The sequence below is a fragment of the Petaurus breviceps genome, unplaced genomic scaffold (assembly GCF_028583685.1).
Source record: "Petaurus breviceps papuanus isolate PSGF00001 unplaced genomic scaffold, PetGlider_PUasm1.0 229, whole genome shotgun sequence".
Classification (NCBI taxonomy): Eukaryota; Metazoa; Chordata; class Mammalia; order Diprotodontia; family Petauridae; genus Petaurus; species Petaurus breviceps.
The window spans coordinates 33648922-33664139 of record NW_027185903.1 but is presented as its reverse complement, the minus strand read 5'-3'; the positions used below and the strand labels follow the sequence as shown (position 1 = coordinate 33664139).

Below are 15218 nucleotides of genomic sequence, written 5' to 3'. Positions count from 1 at the left end.
CCGGATTGCAGTCTAGGGTGGAGGTCCTGGGGTGTGTGTCCAGCTTGCCAGAGCGTGTGGAGACCTCAGAGAGGGCACCCATCTAATACCTCCAGCAGCTGAGAAAACCCCAGCATTTGGGATGAAAGCTCCCCTGTCTGGTGGCAGAGTCCTACTGTGGCAAAAAACCCAGGGGTCAAGTGACTGAGGGGTGACATGACCAGGCAAAGGAAACAAAGCAGACAGAAGATTCCAACATTATACTCCTATTTGGGGGACAAAAAGGAGCAAGACATGGAACAGGAGGAAGACAGTGAAGTCAGAATTCCTGCACCAAAAGCTTCAAAGGAAAATAGGAGCTGGTTACAGGCCACAGAGGACTTTAAGAAGCAGATAAGAGAAGTGGAGGAAAAATTGGGAAGAGAAATGAGAACGATACAAGAAAATTATGAAATGAGAGTCAACAGCCTGATGGAGGAAAATCAAACCTTAAAAAAATAGACTAACTCAAATGGCAAAAGAGGCTCAAAAAGGCAATGAGAAGAAGAATGCCTTAAAAAGTCGAATTTGCCATACGGAAAAAGAATCTCAAAAGCTGAATGAGGAGAATCATTGCTTCAGAATTAGATTGGAGCAAATGGGAGCACATGACTTTATGAGAAATCAAGATGCTGTTAAACAGATCCAAACAAATGAAAGAATAGAAGGCACTGTGAAATATCTCATTGGAAAAACCACTGACCTGGAAAATAGATCCAGGAGAGAGAATTTAAAAATTATTGGACTACCTGAAAGCCATGATCAAAGTAAAACCTAGAAATCATCCTCCAGGAAGTTCTCAAAGAAAACTACCCTGATGTTTTAGAACCAGAGGGCAAAATAGAGGTTGAAGGAATCCACCAATCACCTCCTGAAAAAGATCCCAAAAAAGAAAACTCCTAGGAATATTATAGCCAGGTTCCGGAATTCCCAGATTAAGGAGAGAATATTACAAGCAGCCAGGAAGAAACAATTTGAATATTGTGGAAACACAATCAGGATAACAGGGTCTGGCAGCTTCTACACTGAGGGATCAAAGGGCTTGGAATATGATATTCCGGAGGTCAAAGGAGCTGGGATTAAAACCAAGAATCACCTACCCAGCAAAACTGAGTATCATGTTTCAAGGGAAAATATGGTCATTCAGTGGAATGGAGGACTTTCAAGCATTCTTGCTGAAAAAAACAGAGTTGAATAGAAAATTTGACATTCAGATACAAGAAGCAAGAGAAACATGAGAAGGCCTTTAATCTGAAGTGCCCAGGTTTCTAATTATCCAAACTTATGACAATGTGAAGGAAACTGTCAAGCTCCAGGAAACATAACTGGTTTGTCCATGGTGGCCTCAGAAAATTTTATTTTGATTAATGGCATGAGAAAACATCACTGGGATATAAAGAAGCAATTAAGAAATGGTCTCCAAAGCTCCCTCCTCTCCATGGCAGAAGTGTATATGTGGGAGCCAACAAGAGTTCACAGAGGTAGAACACTACATATAATGTCAGACTTTTTATTTCTTGATCATTTTTTGCTAAATTTTTCTCTCTTTTTAAAATTCTTTATTATTACAGATGGTTTTCTGGGAGAAGAAATGGAGTGATACAGGGGAAAATCTAGGTGATACAAAAACCAAAAGATATCACAAAAAAATGCCTATTTAAAGAGAAAAAAAAAGAAATAGCTTTCAAAACCTTTTTCTATGGGGAAGAAAGGTGAAAATTTTTTAAAGAATGTGACATAATTAAATCTATTAAATATAAGAAGAGAAAGAATAAAAAAAAGATAAGATGAAGGGGAAGACACCCAAGAAGGGGAGAGAAAAGAGATGTTGTTACAAAGGGAGAATGCAGATGAATGTATTCATTCAACCCACATTCATCATTTATCAAGTACCTACTATATGCTCAGTACTATGCTAATCCCTGGCTGGATAGGGAATATGAAAAGGCTTCCTGAGTCTATACTAAGAATGCAAAGGTGCTACATATGCCCTTCCAACATTTAAAGATATCTTCATTGCTTACAGGACTTTGGAACCTTATATTTAAAAAAATTCCTTCTCTGAGCCCCTGATAGCCTTTAAAAGGAGAATTACCAAAATGATCATGAAAAGCTTATATTCTATAAGCCTCTCAGTGAAAAATTACTGAGAAGTTCCTGAAATCACAAGGCAGGAGTGTTTTATGTCCCTTGCAAGTTCCCCCAATTGTTTCTAATTGATCTTTTTTGCTCTGGGTTCAATAAAAATCAGTGGTTGCCATAGCAACCATTATATGATGTTCTCCAAGAGAGAAATGTACCTCCTTTCATGTGGCTTAGTCTCTGCCCCCCCATGACCACACATGCCTTTATTAACTGAAATGAGAGATGAGCAACAACGCAAAGCAGATGCTGAACCCTACAAAGTCCAAAGTCAAGGTTTAAGCACTTGTCATCTTTAAAATCACACAGATAAAACCCTATGACAAAGAGTGTCACTAGAAAGGAGGCTATTAAAAAGGAAAAGAAAAGTTATTTCCAAGTCTTGGCATATGACTCAAAATAACAATTCTCTTTTGATCTCCTTATAACTCATTCTATCTAATGAATAATCCTTTACAATACATGTTTTCTTTCATTCTTGTCCATATAGCATTTATGTGCTACAAGGAATGTACCTCACATTCAAGTTGCAACTAAGTTCTTTTATATTATTTAGAGTTACCATGAAACATATCTCATGGGGGAGAGGGGTTGCTTTTCTTTCTCCCAAGCTGTCCAAATCCTACCATTTAAGAGACTAACAGACTGAGGTTGACATCTCTCAGTAAAGTGTAAAGTAAAGTCTAATGTTAAAAGATCCCTTAGGTTTCCAGTGGTGCTAAGGCAGGGGTTCTTACCCTGTTGTTCATGGACCCTCAACAGGGTCCTTGGATAGATTTCAAGGGGTTAATGAATTTGATGGAGGGAAATCCATCTTTATTTCAAAATAATTGGTTTCCTTCATAATCCATAAAGTATCCATAAAAAAATCCATAAAGTACATAAAAAAATGTACTTTACTCTGTACAAACATGATTCTGAGAAGGCATCCATAGGCTTTACCAGACTGTCACAGTGGTCTCCAATACAAAAAAAAACCGTGAATAAACTCTGGGATGGGGGTTAAAAATTCTATTTTCATCCTCTGGAGCACTCATCAGTTCTCTTTGGTTCACATTACCTCTAATGGTCCAGAGTAGCTAGTCACTGTCTACCACCCTGAATCTATGTTTCCATCCCTTGATTAGAGCATTTCCTACAGTTCAGTCCTTGACTCTTCTCTCTATTCTTTCTCCTTCTGAGAACTAAATCACTTTTATGGATTTAACTCTTGCTTTTTGGAGAATACTTCCTCAAAATTAGGTTGCTGGTCCTTACCTCCTGAGCTCCAGTTCAATATCTGTAGCTGCCTAGGAATACATTGTCATGTGACTGTCATTTCATCCTTGAAATTCAGCATGCCTGAAGTCAAATTTGCCATCTTCCTTCCTCTCTCCCAGCCAGTTTCCCCTCCTTAGTTCTTTCATTCAGTGGCCAATTAGTTTCCTACTTGCCCAGGCTTTAAATCTTTTTCTCCCCCATGTCTGTTGATTTTCCTCTTTTTATGTCTTTCCTTTCTTCCCTCCCTCCCTCCCTCCCTTCCTTCCTTCCTTCCTTCCTTCCTTCCTTCCTTCCTTCCTTCCTTCCTTCCTTCCTTCCTTCCTTCCTTCCTTCCTTTCTGCCAGTGCTCTGCCCAAAGAGAATATGATTTTTTATCTCTGAAGCTTTTTTAAAAAAAATAGCCCCAAATCACTCTGGATTTCATTGATCAGCCAATTATAGGTTCAGGTTATTGTTTGGGCCCTGATTGACTTCGAATGAATGTAAATAACAATTGTTTCATTTCGACCAGAAACTGTGAGGGCCTTCCCCTCCCAGATAAATTGTTTTTGACTAGGTAAAGAGACTATTCTCTGCTTCATTTCTTATTAAGCCTCAGTCACTGAATGGGCATTGCTTCAGTCAAACTGAGACCTGTTCAAGACTTTATCTTGAAAAGTCCAAGGTCCCCCACTGCATCCTGGGCTATCTCTAGTTCTCCTGATCTATATCTGGCCAGTGGACCCAGATGGCTCCAGAGGAGAAAGTGAGGCTGGTGACTTTGCACAGCCCTGCCTCACTTAAATTCAATTCACATGTGTGTCATGGCATCACCTCCCTGATGTCAGGTCTTCTTCAAGAATGAAGGACAAACAACAGCACTGATCACCATTTGTTATCTATTTTTCTTCCATAATATTTTCCATTTTTGGATTGAAGCAAGGCACAACCACTCTAGCTTACCCTTGGCCTTTAGTCTAGTTAGGCCACAGCATTGCTCTATACGTGTAGAGAGGTGGAGAGGGTGGGGCACCAGTACAAGTGTAGACAAGTAGGGTCAGTCTATACCAGACACTTCTGTGACTCTTTTTCTATATTCAGAGACTGAGCAATTGATTTAAAAAAAAATTTCCCTTGAGGAAATAACAGACCCTCCTGATAGCATCTCTTCTGGGCTCCAAGTTATTACTTTAGTCACCACACCCTTGGATTCTTGTTCAGGGTTAACAATTTTTCTTCCACATACTTCCTTTTCCTGTCCTACACACTGTTAGATAACACCGACTATACCCATTGTTGGAGAGGAGGTAGCTAGGGAGGCACAAGAGTGGGAGTAGGAGCTTTTCTAACAGGTGTCCTGGCAGGTTCACTCTTAATCTGGGCAGCCAGAAGGACAGCATTGGAGACATAATAAGGGATTAAATAAACTGACTTTAGTCTTCCCAAGAGGGTTGCTGATAACAGGAGCACCAACTTCTACAGCATCCCCTGATCACTCTTCTTTCAGGGACAGGTGAGAATATAGTAAGAGATACACCTCCTACAGGTCCCCTAAGTCTCAGTGCGGGCCAGTTGAGACTGACACACATTAACAAATCCCCCCAAGCCTTCGTGGGGGCCAATCAAGGCACACACAGCATTCCAGCTTGTGCGTTCCCCGCCAAGCTTCAATGAGGGCCAGTTGAGGTAAACACACACACAAGCACATTCCCCTCATACACTCCTATTTCCCACTTACTGACCACTGACAACTTGATTTATAGGGCAACGGACAAAGAAGGCAATTTGCCAGCAATAGTTTCAAATGTTTACATTATCTCATCATTACATTTCACTGCACAGTTGCAGTGGATATTTAGAACTTTAAGCACAAATGTTCATATTATTTATCATCTATAATGCTATGCAAATGTGGTGATGTTTATAAACCATGAACCTGAGAACTAGATATTGTTATGGCCATGAATCTTGGGAACTAGTATCTACGATCCTCGGAACCATTATCTAAAAAAGAATAATAAAAACCACCTTACACACACTAAAATCCACCTTACATACACACACTTGGAGAAATTAAAAATATATCTATTACAAATCTAGTTCAACCCTACATAAGTGACCTTAAGTAACTCCCTTTACCTAACTGGCCCTCAGTTTTCTTATCTGTAAAATGAAAGAATTAGACTCATTAACCTTATAAATTGTGTTTTTGGCTCCAGAGTAAGCTACTAAAAAGTGACTAGATAACCATTAAAAATGCTACATCTTGGGGCGGCCAGGTAGCACAGCAAGTAAGAGCAGTGGCTCCAGTGTCGGGATGACCTGGGGATCGAATCCTGGGCTCAGACACTTAGCACCCACCCAGAAACACCTGGCCGTGTAACCTTGAGCAAGTTACTTAACCCCAATTGCTTAGGGGAGGCCAGGTGGCTCAGCGAGTAAGAGCACCAGCTCCAGTGTCGGGATGACCTGGGGATCAAATCTGGGCTCAGACACTCAGCACCACACCCAGAAATAACTGGCCGTGTAACCTTGAGCAAGTTACTTAACTCCGATTGCTTTAAAAAAAAAATGCTACATCTTCATATTCAATCTTATTCAGATATAAAAGTTCTCTCAAAATCAGCATCCTAGCAACTCCCAACAGTCAATCAACAAATACTTACTAAACAATATAGACCTGAGCCCACCTTGATTTCTTTCTTCAATTCTGTCTAAGGCCCAACATAGCTAGCTTGAAAGGTACATAGCCTAGTGAAAGATTTTATTTTTTTTTTTATTTTTCCAATGGGAAAGTTAACTAGGAAATCTGAAAAGAAGAACACTACCTTGAAGCTCTTTTTTTTTTTTAAACCTAACCCACCTTCTTCAAGTATATAAGACTCTGGTCTTCAGCAGTTTTTTCTTATTATCTTTAAAAGCTTAACTTTATTGCTTGTCAAAGGCTAGGGATTACCAAATCCTAAAGTCCTACTAATGCAATTAAGGCTCCTAAGGGCCTGTCTGCCCCAAGTTGTCTGCCACGACATCTTGCCATTATTTCCACTGGTTCATGCTCTAACTGAGCATTATCAGGAGATTTTGGAAAATTGCATAGATTTTGATGTGTCTCTTGGTTTAAGTATGGCCCTGTCTGAAGGCTGTAGAATAGGCAAATAGCCCTAGGATTAGGGCTGTGACTCTTCAGGAGTATTATGACCATCAGAGAATCTGCACATTTTTCCCAGCAGCAAGTTCAGGTGGCCAGAGAGCTGGCCTCCAAGCTAGGAGGGATGTGTTTCAAGAAATGTCTGACACTTATTGACTTTGTGATCCTAGGAAAGTCATTATACCCTCTAGGCAACTGTCTAAGATGAATATAAGTTGCAGAGAAGAAACAAACCTACACTGGCAGGAGTTTCCTCATCCAAAAGTTCAAAGAAATCATAGATCCCTTCTCTATCCATATCCCATCACTATCCATATACCCTCAACAACAACTCCAACAAGGCTAACCTAGGATTCCTTCTAGCTTTGTCCTTCTAGCTTTATAACTGTTTTCCCACTTGTACTCCCAACCTATTAACAATTTTTTCACTTCAAGATCTTCATTGACAGTACCCATGCTTCTAAAAAGCCCTTATATCCCTATAGTGATTTCCAACCCCCAGAGCCATCACCACCCCTCCACCCTGAAAGAGCCCAATTTCTTTATTCCATCTCTTAAACATCCCAATCTTCCATTGATATTAACTATTTCATAGGGTCAGGTCCCACTTCTTCACTCCCCCAATGTCCCCTAGACTTCTTATTCCACTAAATTTCTTGTCCTTCCTATGCTCTTCTATCTCACATCAACTTCTTGTTCTGAGTTCTCACTTGCGCAAATGCTTCATTATTGTCAAAACTTTCTCTAGTCAACCCTATTCACACAGCTGCATCCTTTGATGATCATCCTCTATTCCTCCCTACTGATACTTCCAGGGCCCTTGTGACAATATTTTTTATTTGTCTTTAATTAACTCCCTATTATAATTCCAGATCTTTTGTTGTTTCCCTCAAATCCTCCAAATTCCTTTCTCTGCTTTTTCCCCTCCCATTCAACAGATAACTTTATCTCCTACTTTTTTGAGATAATAATGATTTATCAAAAGCTACTTTATCCATCTTATTCATCCTTGTTTCAGATAAGTTGACCAATGTCTTTGTCCCTCCACTTGTGCCCTTTTCCCAGAGTAGATCTGCTCTTTCTCCCTTGGGAAGTTCCTATTCTCATTGGTTATTCATTCAATCAATAAAAGTTCATTAAGCACCAATTATGTGCCAGTCACTATGCTAAACATTGGAAATACAAAGAAAGGCAAAGGTGTCCCAGCATTCCAAATTTAATGGGGGAGGCAGCATGCAAGCAACTATGTACAAGTAAGGTATATACAGTAGAAAGAGGAAATAATTGGCAGGAAGAATTCACTAGCGTTAACAGTGAGTGGGAAAGGTTTCCTGTAGAAGGTTGAATTTAAGCTGGGACTTGAAGTCAGGAAATAGAAATGAGGAGGGAGAACATTCAAGGCATAGAGGGCAGCCAATGAAAATGTCTGGAGCCTAGAAATGGAATGCTATGTTGAATGAAGAGCAAGGAGGCTGTTGTGACTGTATCAAAGAGTACATGGAGAACATAAGGTGTAAGAAGATTAGAAAGGTGAGAGGGGTGTTGGAGTAGGTTATGTAGGGCATTGAATGCCAAACAATTCAATAACAAGTCTATGAGGGGCAGCCAGGTAGCACAATAAGAGCACCGGCCCCAGAGTCTGGATGACCTGGAATCGAATCCATGCTCAGACACTTAGCACTCACCCAGAAACACCTGGCCGTGTAACCTTGAGCAAGTTACTTAACCCCAATTGCTTAGGCTCAGTGAGTAAGAGCACTGGCCCCAGAGTCGGGATAACCTGGGATCGAATCCGGGCTCAGATACTTAGCACCACACCCAGAAATAACTGGCCATGTAACCTTGAGCAAGTTACTTATCCCCAATTGCTTAAAAAAATAATAATAACCAGTCTATGCAGGTGACTTCCAAATATACAGATCCTGACCTCACCTCTCTCCTGAACTCTAGGCGTCTATCTACAAATGTCTGCTGGGCATCCCCTACATGTATATTTTATCCGCACCTTAAGTTCAGCATATCCAAAAACTGAATGTATCATCATCACCCCCTTCCAGCTGTCCAATTTCTATTAATGGCACAAAATCTTAGAATCATCTTTGACTCCCCCACATCTAATAAGTTGCCAAGTTTTATTATTCAATCTCTAAAATATCTCTTCTCTCTATGGGCACTGTCATCATTCTAATTTAGATTCCTCTCATTTTTCCCTTGGATTATTCCAATAACCTCTTATTCAGTCATCCTTTTTTTCTGGTCTTTCCTATCATCCTTTATGTAGCTGTCAAATTAATTTTTCCTGATGAACAAACCTTATTCTTTGATTTGCCTACTCCAAAAACTTCAGTGATTTTCTATCATATACAGAGGGAAAAAAAAACTCCACAACCTGGCATATAAAAGCTTCCATAAGCTGGTTCTATACTACCTTTCTGGCTTTATTTCACCCTACTCTCTTAAACATATTCAGCATTTCAGTCAAACTAGACAATAAATCGTTCCTTAATCTTATCCAACACTCTCTAATTCTGTGTATTTATAGAGACTGTATCCCATAACTGGAATGCACTGTGTCTTCACCTCTGCCTCTTGACAGCCTTCTCTTCCTTCATGATCCAGTTCAGGTGCCTCCTCCAGAAAAACTCAATTATCACTCTTGAAAATGATCTCTGTCTCTCTGTCTCTGTCTGTCTCTATATTTCTGTATCTGTCTGTCTCTGTCTCTTTCTGTCTCTCTCTCTCTATCTCTGTAACTGTCTGTCTGTCTCTGTCTCCCTCTGTGTGTTTCTCTGTCTCTGTCTATCTCTCTCTCTCTCTCTGTCTCTGTTCCTCTTCCCCCTACCCCTCAGATTTCTCCTGTACCCTATCACATTTGACTATATATCATTCAGTTTTATGTCACATCTTTCTGTGGGCTCCTTGAGGGCAGGAGATGTATCAGTCTTCATCTTTGTATCCTTGTCACTAAGCACTGTGTACATAGTAGGTGATTAGCAAAAGTTATAAAATGGATTTGTTAAGTTGATTCATATCCGTCCACTGCTGACTGAAACCTTAGATATCAACACTCTTAATGTCTGTCACTGCTTAAGAATCCATCTGCCAACCCACTCTTCTCTTACTCAGTGGTAATTCCCACACACACACTTTCCAGTGACTCACTTACTGAACCTCAACCCCTAAAGGGCCCCTTATTCTAAACCTTTACTTTTTCCCTTACTCTTCCATAACCCCTCTTTACCAAACTATCTCAATGCTTCCTTCATCTTGATTTCTATTATGTCCTTGCCCATCCCTAGCCCATTACCCTATCTAAACTTTTTCCTTCTATTCCTTTAGCCTAGTCAGACTCTGACTTTGCCTTTATCACTTAAATTTCTCTCTTTTAGAACAATACCACCTTTTCTCCTTTTCTCCTTTTCTCCGCCTTGTTGTTCCATTCTTCTTAGCTCTCAATCATTCAACCACTTTCCTCTTTGATTTTGGCACCTGGATTTCAGACTTTCTCTTCACCTCTCTCTTGCCTTCAATCCTTAGATTTCATCATCTACCTTGGTCATACTTCTAATGCCCTGCCCTTGTAAATTTGGGGCTTTTCAACAACCATGACCTAAAATTTTTCTACTAGGGCAATTACATTTTAGACTTCATCATCATTCACCCTACTTTCAAACATCTGGACTCTGAAATTCTTCTCTATCCAGGCTCCTATCCTTCCACACCTGCTCTTGGCCCCATCATAATCCTTGATTTTCCTGCTTGTTGATAATGTTCCAGCCTTTCTTTCCTCCCTACCCAGATTGGCCCCTTTTTGTCAGTCATTGAAATCATTCCCTGTCTTCTAGCCTTCTCCTAATCTCTGGCATCCTTTACTTTTTTGCCAGTTATCCTTGATAGTACTCAACCGTAGGTCACCCCTACCATCTGATTCCTCTACTCCTGCTCCCAGGAAAACGGAGTCATCTAATGTAACTGAGATCATCTAATACAAATTCCTTAATTTCCCTAAATCTTTCAATATTTTAATCCATTCTATCTTTCATCCCTCTGTTACTCTCATAGAAAGGGATATTCCTCATCCTTGTCAAAATTCATCCCTTCCACCTACACCTTTGATCTCATTTCCTTCCCGTCTCTTGCATGCATTTCTAATCTTCTTCTATGCATTTCCTATCTCTCCTTTTCTAGTACTCTCTTCCACTTTGCCTATTAATAGGCTCAGATCTTGCCTTGCCTAAAAATACTTTCCCTTGACCCTACAATCCCCTAAAGCTATCATCCTAGCCTAATCTTAGAGAAAAAGAATAGTCTATTCATTGCCTCTCCTTTCTCAGTCCCCTGTCATCTAATTTTTGCTCCTACCACTTTAACCGAAATAGCTTTCTCTAAGGTCACCCAATAACCCTGTCCTTAATAGAAATGACATTGAAGAAAACAAAGATGGAAAGATCAATTGGACTAGACCACAAATACGGAGGAGGTCTGTGCTGGAGTAACAATATTTTGAGGACATTGAGGTATTGATTCTCAAGGCATTTGAAGGAGCCTGGAAAAATAATATATAATATTACTACCAGAAAAAGGTAAGGGAAAAATGTCATTAAATAACAACTCATATACTAAAAGATATTTATGAGATTAATCAATACATGTAACAAGAGTATAGATCACAAATGACATTCTAAAAAAAGATTATGTCTTTGTGGTCGCATATTTGACTGAAAGGTACAATACAATATCCCAATGTGTTTATTATTTTTTTAACTTTAGAAAAGCATTTGATTCAGTAAAGCAAGACATTGTCTTCAAAGTTCTCTCATGAGGAGACTCCTATGCAGGAGTCAGAACAATTCTTTGATAATAGAAATGATTTTTATCAACATTCCTCTCAATAAAAATGTCAGACAAGGTATAAAAAAGAAGATATATGCTCACCAAGATATTGGCTACTATTATGGGGAATATCCCGTACAGAGTCGAATCGAAAAACAAATTTCCCATAGAAAGTGAAGTCCTCTAGATTGGTGATGTCAAATTCAGATAGAAACAGGGACCACTAAATCATACATAAGGGTCACTGTGGGCCACATGTTGACTTTAAATGCCACATATTTACATTATCTATGCTCTGTTATATTTTTATTTTTTAATTATGCAGTTGAATCGACAATGGAGAGAGCAGGTCTATCAATGCCTATTATTTTAGAGAGACACTGCAAGGGAATAATAAAGTAAGTCCAGAATTGAATAGGAAGAGAGAGGGTTGGATTGAATTTGGGAAACTGCCTTGTTTTTAATAACCACAATTCATCTTCCTGAGAAAGTGGCCTGGGGGTGGCTAGGTGGCCCAGTGAATAGAGCACCGGTCCTGGAGTCGGGAGGACCTGAGTTCATATCTGGCTTCGGATACTTAATACTTACTAGCCGTGTGACCTTGGGCAAGTCACTTAACCCCAATTGCCCTGCCTTGCCCCCCTCCAAAAAAGAAAATGGCCCATCTTTTTAAGTCCAATATGGGATACTATCTGACTGTGAATAATGGGACACCAGAGATACATATGATAGACATAAATATGTTCCAATACATTACCAGTGAAGAATCACACACCAGAGAGTATGGGAGAGGTACAACGAGAGTTATAAAACTATGTCTGGGAGTGACTTGGTCATGCATGAGAAAGAATGAAAACACATTTCAGAAGCACTAACTATATTTCAAGCCTTTGCTAGGTGGTGGGAATATGAATAATAATTTAACAAAGAAAACATAAACAACCCTTGCCTTCATGGAACTTGTAGCCTAAAGTGGAGACAACATACCAAGGGCAGCATTGGCCAGGAGAATCATTTTGGCCTAGAACATCACGGAGATGGTGAACACAGGAATAGATTAGCATATTCCATCCAGGAACAATGACAGAGCTGAATTGATTTATCATGATTCATGGTTCTTGAACTGGATCGAGGTAGAGTAAGGATAATTATGTTCAGGAACAAGGTGGTAAGCAAGTTCATAAAAGAGAAGTCTGAAGAATGACAAATGAGGTGAAGCATGAAAATTGAAGATTTCTTGGGAAATATATTAATCAATCTGATCCACAGGGTCCCAGAAGGTATATATCTTCAAGTTAGGAAGGTTGTGGGAAAGAGATATACAGGGAGTAGGGAATAAATAAAATACTTTTGTGTCTGTATTCCCAGTACCTAGCTCAGATCCTGGTACATATTAGGTACTTCATAAATGCTTATTTTTTATGTGAAAACATGTGATACAATTGTACCCAGGTAATATCAAGAAATGTAGAGGCAAGAACCCTACTATGTTGGATAAATATATCCCCTCCCCTCTCTTCTGAAAGATTTACAGGATGATATGGACAAAATTCATACTGAAATAAAAAGACATGAGCAAGTTGAAATAAATACCATTTGAGGGGAGTACCCACATACATGTAATTTATCACAGATATTAAGGCAGAGATAGGGACTAAACTTGTGATTTTGTGGATATAGAGAACTCCCAGATGAGTAAATTCCCTCTACTGAGGCAGGTGGATACTTACCCTGGGATTTATAGACCTAGAGTATTACCTAGAGTACTGAAGTCTAAATGGCTTACCTGGGGTCACATAACTAGTAAGTGTCACAGGTGAAAATTAAACTCAGGTCCTTCTGGGGCCAAGGCTGTCTCTCTCCACTACATTACTTCTCACAGTATCAAAGTATCCCTAAACCTAGTTGCCCTTTTTCTGTCTTCATTCATCTTGATATCTCAGTGGTCTTTGACAATATGGACTGTGTTCTCCTTCTTTTATGTGACATCTACTATGTGACATTGCCCTAATCTTTCCCTGGCCCTTCTGCTGCCTCCTCTCCTACTTCAAAGCTCTTAAGATGTGAGTGTCCCTCAAGGGTCTATCTCTGGTCTTCTATCTCACCACTATACTCTCATCTCTGGAAATTTTATTCATTCCCTAAGGTTCAGTTATCAGTCTATGCAGATGACTCCCAAAACTATGGATCTCTACTCTTAGACCCTTCCCAGCACTTCGGTCCTATATATTTAGATGCCTACTGAACACTTCCACCTAAATGTCTCAACATGTCTAAAACTGACCTCACACAGTATCATTGACATCACCATCTCCCAAGTCATCTAGGCTTTTAACTGTCACCATCTTTGAATCTTTCTTTTCCCTCATCCCAAACATCCAACCGGTTGCTAAGAGTTGGTGATCATACTGCCTCAATAGCTCTCACATTCAATCATTCTTTTCTACCCACACACAGTCACCATTCTGATTCAGGCCCTCCTTTCTTCTCTTAGACTATTGTAAAAAGCCTGATAATTATTCTCACTGCTTCAGTTTTCCCCCTCTCCAATCCTTTACACTACTGCCAGTCACCTTCTTAGTACACTATTGACCTCATCACTAACCTACATAGAAACATTCAGTTCTGCCTACTATATAAAGTGTAAACTCCAGATAATAGTTGTCTTCAACTATTTTTCAGGGATAGTATGCAAGAAAAGGGTTCTCTTTATTCTTTTTAGCCCCATGGCACAGAGCTAGGAGTTATGAGTAGGAAAAAGAAAGAAGGGAGGGGTCCACTATTTATACTCTATGAAGGAAGGACTTGCTCACAACTAGAGCTATCCGAAAGTGGAATTAGCGACCTCACTCTTTTCACTAGTCATATTCAAACCAAGACTGGATGACCACTAGGTTTGGATATTAAACAGCAGATTCTGTTCAGATACGGGTTATACTAAATGACCTCTAAGCACCCTTTCAACTCAGAAATTCAGAGATTCTGTAAAGGCTTCCTACAATCTGACTTCAACCCACCCTTTCAGCTTTATTTTATGTTACTTCCCTTCACATTCTCTACATTCCATCACACATTTTGTCCTGCCCGTTCCTGCTTTCGTCATATTTCTTATGCTGTTCTTCCTGCCTGGGACGGATTCCTTCCCTGCTCTCTCCTCTCCCCCTGTTTATTCTCCATCTATTGAAGCTACTTCCTAAAAGCCTAATTTGATTTCATGGTGCCTTGTTGGACCTCTCTTTTGTACTTATCCCAGACTCTCTTTTACTGTAAAATAGATCAGAGAAGAATGGAAATATGCAAAGGTTGTTGGTTTGGGAATCAGACGGCCTAGGTCCAAGTTCTAGCTCTTCAATTTCCTGCTCTATGACCTGGGGCAGGTCACTGAAACTCTCTGGGTCTCAGTTTCCCCATTTGTGAATGAGAGAGTTGGAGTAGAGTACCTCTAAGGTCCCTTCTACCTTTAGATCTCAGACCCTAGGACTCTTTTCCAGCTCTAATTATGATCCTATTTATGTCTATGTCTTTTTCTCCTTTAAATTCTAAGTTCCTTAAGAATATTGTTTGTATCATATTAACTTATATTCCCAGGACATAATATAATATCACATAATTATATAATTTCAAAGTTGTAAACTACCTTAAAGGTCATCTCATCTAACCCATGGACAAAAGAAGCCCCCCTATAACATACCTGACGTGTGGTCCTCCGGCCTTTGCTTGATGACCTCAAAGGAAGGGCTCCCACTACCTCTCCATGCATCCCATTCCACCTAGGAACAACTCTGGTTATTAGGAAGAATTTCCTGACATAAAACTAAAATCGACCTCAGCAGCTTCC

General features: G+C 39.8%; 1 protein-coding gene across 3 annotated transcripts in view; it reads left to right on the top strand.

Moving 5' to 3' along the window:
- RAB3C (RAB3C, member RAS oncogene family) overlaps nucleotides 1-15218 on the top strand; it is a 352364-nt gene that overhangs the window by 310423 nt on the left and 26723 nt on the right. The gene's annotated exons all lie outside the window — the stretch shown is intronic.